General features: G+C 47.6%; 1 pseudogene; it reads left to right on the top strand.

Annotated features, from left to right (window-relative positions):
* Positions 1-244: 244 nt before the first annotated feature.
* Positions 245-715, top strand: LOC115064018 (annotated as a pseudogene).
* Positions 716-12,381: the final 11,666 nt, after the last annotated feature.

Raw genomic sequence — 12,381 nt, 5'->3', positions numbered from 1 at the left:
AGTACCAGGACAAGAAGAGAGAGAGAGAGAGAGAGACAGAGAGAGAGAGAGAGAGAGAGAGAGAGAGAGAGAGAGAGAGAGAGAGAGCTCTAAAGCAAGATTAGGGAAACAGAACAAAACAAACCTTGCTTTTGGCCATGGTGGAAGGAAATGAAGGGTGCACAGGGACAGCAAAGACACATTCGAGTGCTGTACATGGTACAAAAGTAGGCTGGGGGTGGGGAAGGTGGGGGTTCCTGCCCACAAGTACAGGCCAGAGACAAAGCAAGAGAAAAAGCAAAGGCTACTGGCCCGTGCTAAGAAGAAAGCTGCTGACAAAGGGGACATCCCAACTAAGAGACCACCTGTCCTCCAAGCAGGAGTCAATACAGTCACCACCTTGGTGACAAGAAGGCTCAGCTGGTCTTGATTGCCCACTGAGCTGGTGGTTTTCCTGCCTATGCTGTGGGTGCCCTACTACATCAGCAAGGGAAAGGCCAGGCTGGAGCATCTGGTCCACAGGAAGACATGCACCACTGTTGCCTTCACACAGGTTAATTAGGAAGACAGGGATGCCCTGGTTAAGCTGGTGGAAGCCATTAGGACCAATTATAATGACAGATATGACGAGATCTGTTGCCACTGGGGAGGGAACACCCTGGGTCCTAAGTCTGTGACTCGAATTGCCAAGCTGGAAAAGGCAAAGGCTAAAGAGCTTGCCACTAAACTGGGCTAAATGTACACTACGTTTTCTGTACATAAATATAATTACAAAATTATCTTCTGAAAAAAAAAAAGAAGCTGGTCCTCTCCTTTCACTGTATAAATCTGGGAATCAAACTCAGATGTGCAGGCTCAGTGACAGACACGTTTACTTACTGAACCATTTCCCAAGGCCCCAGCTAATGTCTCCTTGTCCTCTGCTGTGTCTCCCATCATCCTGAGGGTAGGGGAACAGCCCCTCTGCCTTGGTGCTTACTGTCAGCCCCGCGCTCAGCCCTGGCCACAGCCTCTTCCCACTTCTCCAGCCTCTCAGTCCTCCCCTCATAGATCACTACATCTCTGGGGCCATCAATCCCCATACTCACTAACACACTAAGGCCAAGCATCCATTCCCCTCTGGACATGATCTTTATGAAGGAAAGCCACCATGCTATCTCTACTAACACCAGTGAGACCCCCCCTTAATGACAGGTGTTACTCAGTTTAACCCCAGCTTCCCTGGCAGGGTTGAACAAGACCAGACAACCCTGGGACCCTTTGCGGTAATGACCGTGGCATTCTGTGTGAAGGCTTTATTTAAACAATCACCCTATCCAGTGCCACTGGCATCGAGGAGCAGATGGAGAGCCAGAAACCCAGAAAGCAAGTAGCCAATTACCACTCACACAGGACGCTGGCCTGGGTGTGAGCATCAGCTTCATCGATTAACTGTGTATCCTTAACCTCGGTAGTCAACAACTTCTCTAAAGGATGCTTAACGGAAGTCGGTCCTCTCTTGTGAGCACACCACTGAGTGGTGGGGATGACCTTTCCACTCTAGGCTTCCTGACACCGAAGACAGTGGTCCAAATTTGAAAGTATTTGTGCTCAAGACCAGCTATTTCAATGGTTCTCAACCTTTCTAAGCTTTGACCCTTCAATGCAGTTCCTCATGTTGTGGTGACGACACTCCCCCAACCATAAAATTTGTGTTGCTACTTCATAACTGTAATTTTGATACTGCTGTGAGTCATAATGTAAACACCTGTGTCTCAGAAAACCCATGTGAAAGGGTCATTCGGCCTCCAAAGGAGGCTCAACCCACATACTAAAGGCTGCTGATGTAGCTTCCTAACACTAACTCCCAAGGCCCTACATTTCCAGTCTCCAGTCGTGTGGCTGGGTATGCCCGGTGTCAGCTGAGGGATTGTGGGTAGGATTGCTGAGCATCACCACAGACTGAGCAGTCCCTCTACCCAGAGAGTTCTCCCTTCTCTCAACACACCGCCATTTGAGCACAGCTCCAGCAGAGGACTCAGGACTATAGCTGAGTTGCTTTTATTTTATTTTATTTTATTTTATTTTTACAATGTCAACTGTTTTTGTGTGTGGCAGAGCTGGGGTTGGAACCCAGACTCTTGAGCGTGCCAGGCAAGCACTCTATCGTTGTACTACAACCCCTGCCCACAAGGACGATCAATGAAAAGACCCACTGGAGAGTTGGTGACAATGAAATGGAAGCCCTTGGCCCCCATCTCCACCCCTTATCATTCTACCCCTCTTCATCCAGAGACACAGACAAGAATCAACAGTTACCATACAACACCAATGAGATTAAGGCGTTGATCGAGTGCTTGGCCCTCACTGAAGCAGGCCCACTGGATAACGGTGTTGAAAGCCATACTGGGGGCAGCAACGAGACTGCAGGAGTTGTCTTGGGTCATTGGGCCAAGAGAAGGTCACCGAATGTGCCCCTGGAACTGCATGTCATTGGTCTGCTGGGCGCAGCACACCTTGAGGCTGCTGACAAAGACAGGAGGGATGAGCTGGGCACGGGACATTGGGAGGCCAAGAGAACGCCACCAAGATGCTGGGTACCCGTGAGGCGGGAATAGAAAAAGAGGCTCAGAGTGTGCCTGCACAGCTCCCCCAGGATGGTAGCAGCTGGAGAGGGAAGGGACAACTTTCTGATGGGCACCCTGGGCAGCCAAGGCTTCATCTGAGGTCTAGCCAAGTCCATTCTCAAGCACCCCCCTGAAACACGAGCCAGCACTGTTTCTTAGCAGCTGGTTCCCACTGTGGCCCACTTTCTCTTCTCTTTTCTTGGAACTCTCCTCTCCTGTCCCACTCTCCCTCCCCCTCCACCCTTTATTTTAGAGACAGGGTCTCCTGTAGCCTAGGCTGGTCTCAACTTCAGTACGTAACCAAGGAGAACTTTAAACCTCTGAGATTCTCCTGCCTTGAACCTCTTGAATGCTGGGATCACTGGTGTGCTCCACCCTACCAGGCTCTCCTTGCCTTAAGCCATTGCCTTAGAGAGAGAGAGATTGAGGATCTAATGGGGAATGCCTAACCTCGGAGGCAATGTCCCTGCCCTCCTACGCACGCTGTACCCTGGGTATTTGCATGTCAATACCCAGAATGCCCTGCTTGTCCAGGCTAGAGCCCTGGACATCACTTCCCATCATCTGGAGTTGGCAAGCTGGGTGTGCCTCCAGGACAATGTGTTTGCTCTCATGCCAGCTGAAGTTGGAAAGGAGTTGCTTTGCTTACAGCCATGATCCCTTTGATGGAGTCCAGCAAGTTTGGGGTGAAAGCTGGCACAGGCAAAAAGAAAGCCAGATGTACTAAGCATCCACGTTGACAGTCATGTGACCAGCTCTCAAGGTTCCATTGTGTTCACAAGTCTACCCACTAACAACACTGTACATTCTTCTTTGGCCCAACCTGTAAAGGCTGAGAATGTGAACGCTTCTTATCATTCATAACAGCAGGAGAACCTTCTCAAAGCCCAGGCTAGGGTTTTCCTTTTTTTTTTTTTTTTTCTTCCATAATTTGTGTGTACAGAAACATTCTAGCCTTTGTCCTAGAGTCTTGGAGTTCCTCCATGATTGTTTGACAGTCCCAGCGAATGAGTTGGGGAAGCCGGCTACTCCAAGGCGTGAAGGAAGAAAGAATCTACTGTGAGTTAGAACTAAGCATCAGAGAGACGTCCTTGGGCAGAAACATAGGGATGGTGATGTGTGTGCTTGGGGAGAGGAGGATGATAAAAAATATGTAAGGAAGAAAGTGTAAGCATGCTCCATGTTGAGCATCCTCCACAGACAGCTTCCTTTGTACAGAGTACGTTAGGCAGACCTCCCACCCCTCTGTGAATGCTAGGAACTCTTTATAGCAAGTACTTACCAGCCCAATCAGCCAATCAACCAAGCCTCCTGTGCTTGGAGTTGGACTTCACACTGGTAACTGGGGACACACAGATGAGCCATGTGGCTGCTTCAAGATGGTGGCTTGGTACACCCGCAGGGCCTCCAAGCGCCTTTCCAGATACTGAGGTCAGGTTCCCTTGAGTCATCCCCACTCTCTCAGAACAATAGTAGCTCTGGGCTCCAGGGTTGCGTGGCCTCTGGAATCATATTGCTAACATTCAGAAGCAGTCTCTGCTCGTTCTTGGCTCAGGGGACCTTGGGCAAGAGCCTCTCAGCCTCTTCATCTACAAAATAGCTAATATATAACTGCCCCTGTGCAGCAGAACTGAAGGCTGAGTTAGCGCAGGGATTGTTCGGGCAGCGCCTGAAGCCTATCAAGTGCTCCGTAAACATTAGCTATGGTTGCCATTACAACTGGCCACACATAGTTACAAAAGTTCCTGCCAAGCCCCGGGGAACAGCAGCCAAGGGCTACAGACCTGAGCAAGGAGAGATGGTTTTTGCAAATGGATCAAGAATCTGGCCTCCTTGCTCAGATCACTAAGCACGTAAGTACAGGAAACCAGGCATTTACAATGTCTGTGGGCCAGGGAAGAGCCTGGCCATTGGAATGATTAGCCTGTAAAAAGAACTCAGGAACGAGAAGGTATATCCTTACCCCTGAGTCCCAGCCACTACACTGTTGTGGCACTGAGGACAGGTGGCATGGCAGGAGTCACAGACAAATTTTCAGGTAGTCCTCTGGCCCAGAACCAGGAAAGGCAGGGGTTCGTTTTATTATGAAGTAACTCTAAGTCCTGAGAAAGCCGGTGGTAGCCATGTTGGCTGAGTTTCAACAACCCTGACACCACCTTCTTTACCAGTCTTCCTACCTGCCCTCCCCTAACAGAATCCTCAGGGTGGAGTCAAAGGCAGGAGGATTTTAGCACTCTCTTTTTTGTTCAGATAGGGTTAGAAGAAGAAGAAAGCAATTCACCAGTGTCTTCTGCAGTTCTCCCATGCCCAAATCTGCAGCCACTGGGTTCCTAGTATCTCAGGTGACTAGAAGGTTGAGATCACATGACCAGCCTTTACACTGTACCTTTGGATAGGCCCCCCCCACCCAGAGGCACCACTCAGTCTCGTCACAGCTTAAATTAGAAGAGTGTAAGTGTGTAAATGTATGCGTACCTATTCGTGTTTATGTACATGGGGAAGTCGGAGGTACCCTGGAGATGTAGCTCAGTTGGTAGAGTGTTTGCCTAGTATATTATAGAAAACCCTGGATTTGACTCCTAACTCTATATAAACCAAGCAAGATAATGCATACCTGTGATCCCAGCACTGGGGAGGTAGAGACAAGTGGATCAGAAGTTTGAAGTCACCCTAGGCTACATGGCAAGTTCAAGGCTAACTTAAAATACATGAGATGGTGTATTGTTTTTCCAAAAAAAAAAAAAATTAGAGGCAAAGGAAATAAGTATGGAGCCAGAAGATCCACCAGGGATGCTCCATTCAAAAAGAAATGTATAAATCAAGACTGGTAGCCAGGAAGAACACCACCTGCCCTACCAACAATCGCACTCTGCAAAGGATTTGGAATCTTCAGGTGGAAACTGAGGGTAGGATGCGGGTGATTGCATCTGGGGATGCAGGTGATTGCATCTCAGGTGGAATTTTCTTGTGTCTCCTCCTGTTCTCATTACCCAACGATCCACACTTTCTCCAGGACAGTGATGCCTCTCCCTCATCCCACCCCACACACATTTATCCATGTTATACACATTCTTTCAATCGGAGGCTTCTTCTAAAATGAAGCCCAGTTCATAGACAGAATGTTGAAAACCTTCAGTAAGATTCATGGCCAGGAAGGGAAGACTGAAGTCACCTGGTTTGAGCTCCTTCAAGACCATGTCCAAATACAACACAGAAGGCAGTCTTTTCTGTTGCTTTGTGGTCCAAATAAAATAAGAGCAATGAAAACTGAAGCTGTACGGACATTTTTGCTGACTTGTAAGGTAAATTATAAACGATGAACGTTCCTGGATCTTTCTGTCTCGGGTAAATTATGGTCAGTTCTTCCTGGATGCCAAGAGATACATATGTGACTCCTAACAAAAGCACTTAGTGTTTGACGATATTTAATGGACCTGTCCTTCAAGTCCCAATTTCCTCTGTAAAATAAACTCATAGAGGATCCCATGTCCCAGAACCATAACGTACTGTGTCTTGAACATCCACAGTCCCTCTACCTTGCATTCTCTGGTCTGGGCATGTTCCAAGTAGCTTGCACTGAAGGAGTCCTTAAAAAAAAAAAAAGAAAGAAAAATCTTTTCTTTAAGGCTTGGGAACTTATAAATTTAACTATTAGCTAGAGTTAGTTAGTGTATTGTTTCTGCCAAAACTCACCTTCTAGCTTCCTATTCTCCCTAGTGTGATGCCAAAACAGACCTGGGGTGTGACATGTGCAGAAGAGCACGTTGCCTAAATAAGGGAAAGGTGTTCTTGGGTGAGACAGGTATTGCTTTGTTGAGAGAATGACTGCTGGAGAGGTGATGGTCAAAACTGTAGAGAAGGTCTCTGAGGAGAGAACTCTTCCAGCCTTAGACTGGAGGGCTCACACATCCTGCCATTCAGAACCTCTTCTACAGCCCATGAGACTGGGATGAACTTCTAAGGACCAAGATGGAGAGGAGTCCACCCTTTCTCACTCTCCAGTCTCCATAACGATATCAACTACCAGCAGCTGGATGGGAAAAGAGAAGGCATCCAGCCATGTAGGATTTAGTGGGACAAGCCACTGCTTGCTTTGACACAATCTTGCTGTGGCCTTTAGAGCCCAAGGATGAAGACATGTGTTATGGAACCAAAACTGTCAATGGGGGGGGGGAGGGACATGTAAGACATCTCTCTCAGAAGACAGATACCTGTAGTGCTGAGAGAAACATGGAGAATTTTTTTTTCACAGTTTTAAAATAATAATTAGAAAGATGGACTGGCGCCATCAGTAGTTGACATTCATCCTCTAAGTTTTGTGGAGAGCCCTTCCTAACTGAGTCAGCTTCCAGTAACTGGGTTACCAGGGTCTTCCTTTACCCAGCTTCCCACAGGGAACTGTCCTCCTGACTTGGATAAGCAGATAGACCCAGGGTTGTGGATTATAGTAAGGGCCCCCACTGAACCATTTGGAAAGGTGTGGTGTTTTCCAAGCCCTGAGAGGTTGGAAAATGAGACACACTTGCTATAGGGACAAGTTTGACTCTAAACTAATTTCATAAAAGGTATGGCACATTGCTGTGTTTAGATGTGCTTTGGCTTCTAAAAGCTCACATGCTGGAAGTATGTGTCAGCTCTTTGCTGGCAGTTCATTACAAGGAGAGAAGCCTGGACCCACCGGTTCTTAGGGGTATGAGGTGAGAAGACATATGTGGTAGTGTGAGATGACAAGAGATATGGGGTGACTTCACGGGGCCTATGAAAATTTTAGACATCAGCTCTGGCTGGGCAGAGGAGATTTCATCTAGGCCATGTTGAGTCATTCTCAAGGGAAGGCGAAAGACAGTTCTCAAAAATCAAGCCAGGCTCCGGTTTGTCTTCAAGGCCCAAACCAAGGCCAAACAGAGCCCAACAAGGGTGGTCTCCATAGTGTGGTGTTGAACTGCTACTATCTTTAAGGATGGAGTCTCCTGGAAGGTAAGTAGGTCACTGGGGATGCCACACTAAGAAAGGGTTAATCTAGTTCTTTCAGAGCTCAGGTTAGTCCCCTAGAGAGTTACATATACCAGTTGGTCCCTCCCTGATCCTTGACTTCCTATCTCCTCCTGTCACCCACCATCTGCCACCACATTTTGATGTAGGAGGAGCAGCCTCAGAAGAACCATGTAGATGAGCGTGTCACACTCTTCGGTCTCTAGAACTACAAGATAAAGAAGCAGTTTTTGTCATTGTTTGTAAAGTACCAAGTCTCAGCTGTTTTATGATAGGAGCAGAAAACTGACTACCACACATATTAATAGAAGAGAATGGTTGTCATAGAAATTGCTCCCTTTTCTGATGAAGGCACCCAGATTGTCAGCTGACTAAAATAATCAGGCAAGTCAAACCAGAGTTGAGGCTGCAACAACTTCTGGTTGTGTTGTTGCTTGGTTGTTTGGTTGCTTTGTCTTAATTTATGTGACTGATCTATCTACATGTACACCCACATGCCAGAAGAGAGGCTCAGATCCCATCATAGATAGTCATGAGCCAATGTGGTTGCTGGAAATTGAACTCAGGACCCCTGGAATTGCAGTTAGTGCTCTTAATCGCTGAGCCATCTCTCCAACCCCATGACCTCTGGTTCTCAATGTCACTCCCCCTCACAGTTCCATTACGTGTCAAGCTCCAGGAGCCTCGCCAAGCCATTGCCTTCCCTCACACCCTTCCACTTGGCATGAGGATTATTTCCTGGTTGCTCTGGTTGCACAGGTAGAGCTGACGCCACATGAACAGTAGAGGCTCACACACATGGGGAGGACTGTGGCAAAAGAGGCCTCTTAAGAAGGAAGCAAACTGTGGGGAAGAAAGGAGACTCAACAGTGTTGACACCCTGACAATGTGAGATGTTTGAGCTTTTCTAGATGAGTGACGCTGTGGACAGCCCACAAAGTGTCTGCTGCTGGAAGAAACATAAATGCAAACACTTTCTTGCACACTCCCAATCTCCTCCACACATAGTACCATGGCTGCCTGAAGAACTCCTCAGACAGGCCCAGTGACATGGCTCAGCCAGGAAAACCACAAACATGTGACATGCAAGCCTGGCCATTCGAATATAACCCCTGGAAGATACTAGGGAAAGAGAGGGCCCATTCCTGAAGGTTTTCCTGTGACTTCCAATGTGGTTCATGACACACACCACCACTACTACCACCACAGCAACAACAACAACAACAATAATAATGAATAGTAATGACAGTGATTTTGTTTTTTAAAGAATGTCTCAAATAAATTCTACAGGATGTCAGAACCAGAAAGGACCTAAACACAGTATTGCTGAGTCAACCTGAGGGGGAAAAACTTATTTTTTATTTAGAATGATACATCTGGAAGCTAAAACAGAAACCTAAGCACTTGTTTGCCTTGCAACCTACAAGCTTCAGCTAAAAGGACTGTCACTCAAGAATCCTCCCCAGATTCCATATCCCCCTCAGGCCTAGGTGGGAATGTTCAGGACTTGATCAAATGTTGTTTTTAGCCCTGTGTGGAGATACATCCCCATAATCCCAATACAGAAGGAGGATTACCATAAATCCCAGGCCAGCCTGAGCTACCAAGTGAGATGTCTCAACAAAACCAAATGAAGTAATGGCATGAATTCTTCATATGAGTCTTTACAGTAAGTTCTGCTGCGGGCTTTACCAGGGGCCACCCTCTGGCCAGCCCAGCTCGCTCTCTCTCTCTCTCTCTCTCTCTCTCTCTCTCTCTCTCTCTCTCTCTCTCTCTCTCTCTCTCTCTCTCTCCCTCCCTCTCTCTCCTACTCCTTAGCTACCACTAACCTAACACACCAAGCTATGGTGACATGCAAATCACTATTGAAGAACTAGGAAAAACCAAAGGAGAACGGCTTGTTTGACTACTTTGTGATGAACTGGGAAGATGGCCATCCCGCTCTTTCACCAGGGCCGTCCGTGCAGAAGCACATACTGCATCGCTGGGGGTAGGGGGGTGGCACCTTCCCACAGTAGACTGTGCATGGGCTCTCCTCCATCATGTGTGCAGCCATCATGTGTGCGGCATGGCCCACCACCTTAGTTACTGCTCCAGTCCCTGTGTTCAAATACCCGATGAGAAACAACCTACCTCAGGGAGGACGGATGAGCCACATCTCCTGGGTGGAGAAGGCACCATTCCTTGTGACAGGAGAGGCATGGCGGCGAGTAGCTCTCTGGTAGTGAACTAGAAGCAAACTAACTCAGTAAACTAGAAGCAGAAAAAAAGGGGGGGGGGATGTCTGAATTCTTCTGGAATTCTTCTTTTTCCTCTTTCATAAAGTCTGGGACACCAATCCACAGGCTGCCACCATCCATACTCTGGGCAGGTCTTTCCCCCTCAGCTAAGTCTCTCAGAGACAACCTCACAGCGACACTGAAAGGTGGGGTTCGCTGGGTGTTTCTTAATCCAGTCAAGTTAACAATGAAGCAGCCTTGAACTCTCAAGTCACTTGAACTCTCACATGGCCGCAGACACCTATCTCTGTGGCATTAATGCCTCTCCCCACGAGGAACCCTCCTCTCCCTCCCATTCAAACTGGCCTCACTTTCCTAAGTCCATCCTGTTTTCCTGTCCCGGGTAGAGCAGCCCACGCGGCCACCACACAACCTCAGACACAAGGAGAAGAAAAGGCTCCAGCCCATGGGCCTGATCTGTGCTTCTCTTGACAGCGAGGGCTATTCTAAAATGAACCTTCAGCAGGAATAATGAAAAAAAACCTGCCCTTGTGGCCAGTGGGTCCCCATTATTAGACCAGCATTCGATTTCTTTGGCCTTTCTTCTCTGCAGAGCCAGGGCTATACTGGGGCTTATGGCCCCTCTGTCTAACAAAATCACCCGCAGATTCCCCAGTGAGCACGGCCTCCCACTCCTCAATTCGCAATGGTTCCTGCTGTGAACCAGGAGCTTGGCTTCTCTTTCCAGCACTGTGATGAAGTGCTCCGATTAAAAAGCAACTCAACTAACTACTGCTTGCCTCACTTTGCCCATTTTACACAGTTCGGGATGAAGTCAGGGAATGCTGCCACCCACAGTGGAAAGCTCTTCTACCTCAATTAAGATAACCCCTCACAGGCAGGCCCAGAGGCCTGCCTAACTGACAATTCTAGATTCTTTCAAGTTGACAGTTGACACTAACCACACAGAGGATAAAATAAATAAATTCATTCATTCATTCATTCAGTTTTTAAAAAGTCTGATGAATTACAATGAGTCTGGGTCTCTGGAGTATCACAACTCAGAAATGGAATAGGAGGGGAAGAGGAGACAGTATCTATAAAGGCTCTTCATGGGAGTACCAATGAAAAACAGTTGACAAATGCCACTCCGAGGTGTGGGTCAAGGATAGGAAAGCTGCCAGTTCTTGCTTCTACCATAGTTATCAGCCACAGTAGCAGCGTCCTTCAACACTTTACACCTCTGCCCTAGGTTATGCCTCCTGGTGATCATAAGGGACAGAAGCTACTGTATTCATTCAAGATGATAAAACCAACCTTCAGAGGTACTGCCCAAGGCCACATAGTGAGCAGTGAGCGAAGGCATGATTCCATCTTCATTTGCATGACTGTCCATTTCCATTCATCTGCCAAGTCCATGACCTTGATCCTCCTGAGTCCTCAGCCCCGTGAAGAGGTCAACCATACGGCACCCTGACTCTAAACCCAGACACCCGGGTAGCCACTACCCATGGGTCACAGGATGGGTTCATCTATTCTTCTATCAAAGTTTAGGGACCAGCAAATGTTGTAGAACTAATTTAAATGTATCCCTGACTAGCTTACAAATAAATGAGACTCGGACTGTGGTTATTTATGTGGCTTTGACAATGACTGGAGGGTAACCCCTAATCTACTTTTCTAACTGCTGGCATGGATACCTCCCCAGCAGTGTACCCCAAATACTTGCTGTTTCTCTTGGCCATGTGTTCATGCTCCATCTCCTCTCAAGATGCCCTCCTCTTCTCCTCTTGTTCTTCCTCCTACCTCTCGCTTCTCCACCCCAACCAGGTAACTCAAAACCCACCTACCTCTAATCCCTCCAGCAATTGGTGGTAGACAATTTTATTTAACCAATAGTTTTCAATTAAGGAGCAAAGTTTGCACAACAAACGCTTGTGAACCTGAGAAGACACTCATAGGCCTGGACTTTCAGGTACAGAATTGAGCATTACAATACATAGCAATGGACCAAACCTCACCGAGTGAGGGTCTAAGGAAGGGGACAGCAAGGGCTGAGATATGAGCTAGTTTTGAAGAGAGAATGGGAAGACCATCAACCTTCCGTCACTCAGAGTGCTGGCTAGCTTTCATACTTGGCACAAGCTAGGGTCATCTGAGGGAAAGGAATCTTAATTGGGAAAATGCCTCCTTAGGATTGGCCCATAGAGCATTTTCCTGATTGATGATTGATGGGAGAGGGCCCATCCCATTGCGGGCGGTGCCACCTCTGGGCAGGAGGTCCTGGGAGCAATAAGAAAGCAGGCTGAGTGAGCCATTAGGAGAAAGTGGGTGAGCAGCACACTTTATGGCCCCTGCTTCAGTTACTACCTTGAGTCCCTGCCCTGACTTTCCCCAGTGTTGGATGGGTGACCTGAGCCTTGTAAGCTGAAATAAACTCTTTCCTTCCCAAGTTGCTTTTGGTCATGGTGTTTCATCATTAAGATACCCAATCTTCTTCTTCTTCTTCTTCTTCTTCTTCTTCTTCTTCTTCTTCTTCTTCTTCTTCTTCTTCTTCTTCTTCTTCTTCTTCTTCTTCCTTCTCC

The sequence above is a fragment of the Mus pahari genome, chromosome 5, assembly GCF_900095145.1.
Source record: "Mus pahari chromosome 5, PAHARI_EIJ_v1.1, whole genome shotgun sequence".
Lineage (NCBI taxonomy): Eukaryota > Metazoa > Chordata > Mammalia > Rodentia > Muridae > Mus > Mus pahari.
This window is presented reverse-complemented; position numbering and strand designations above follow the sequence as displayed.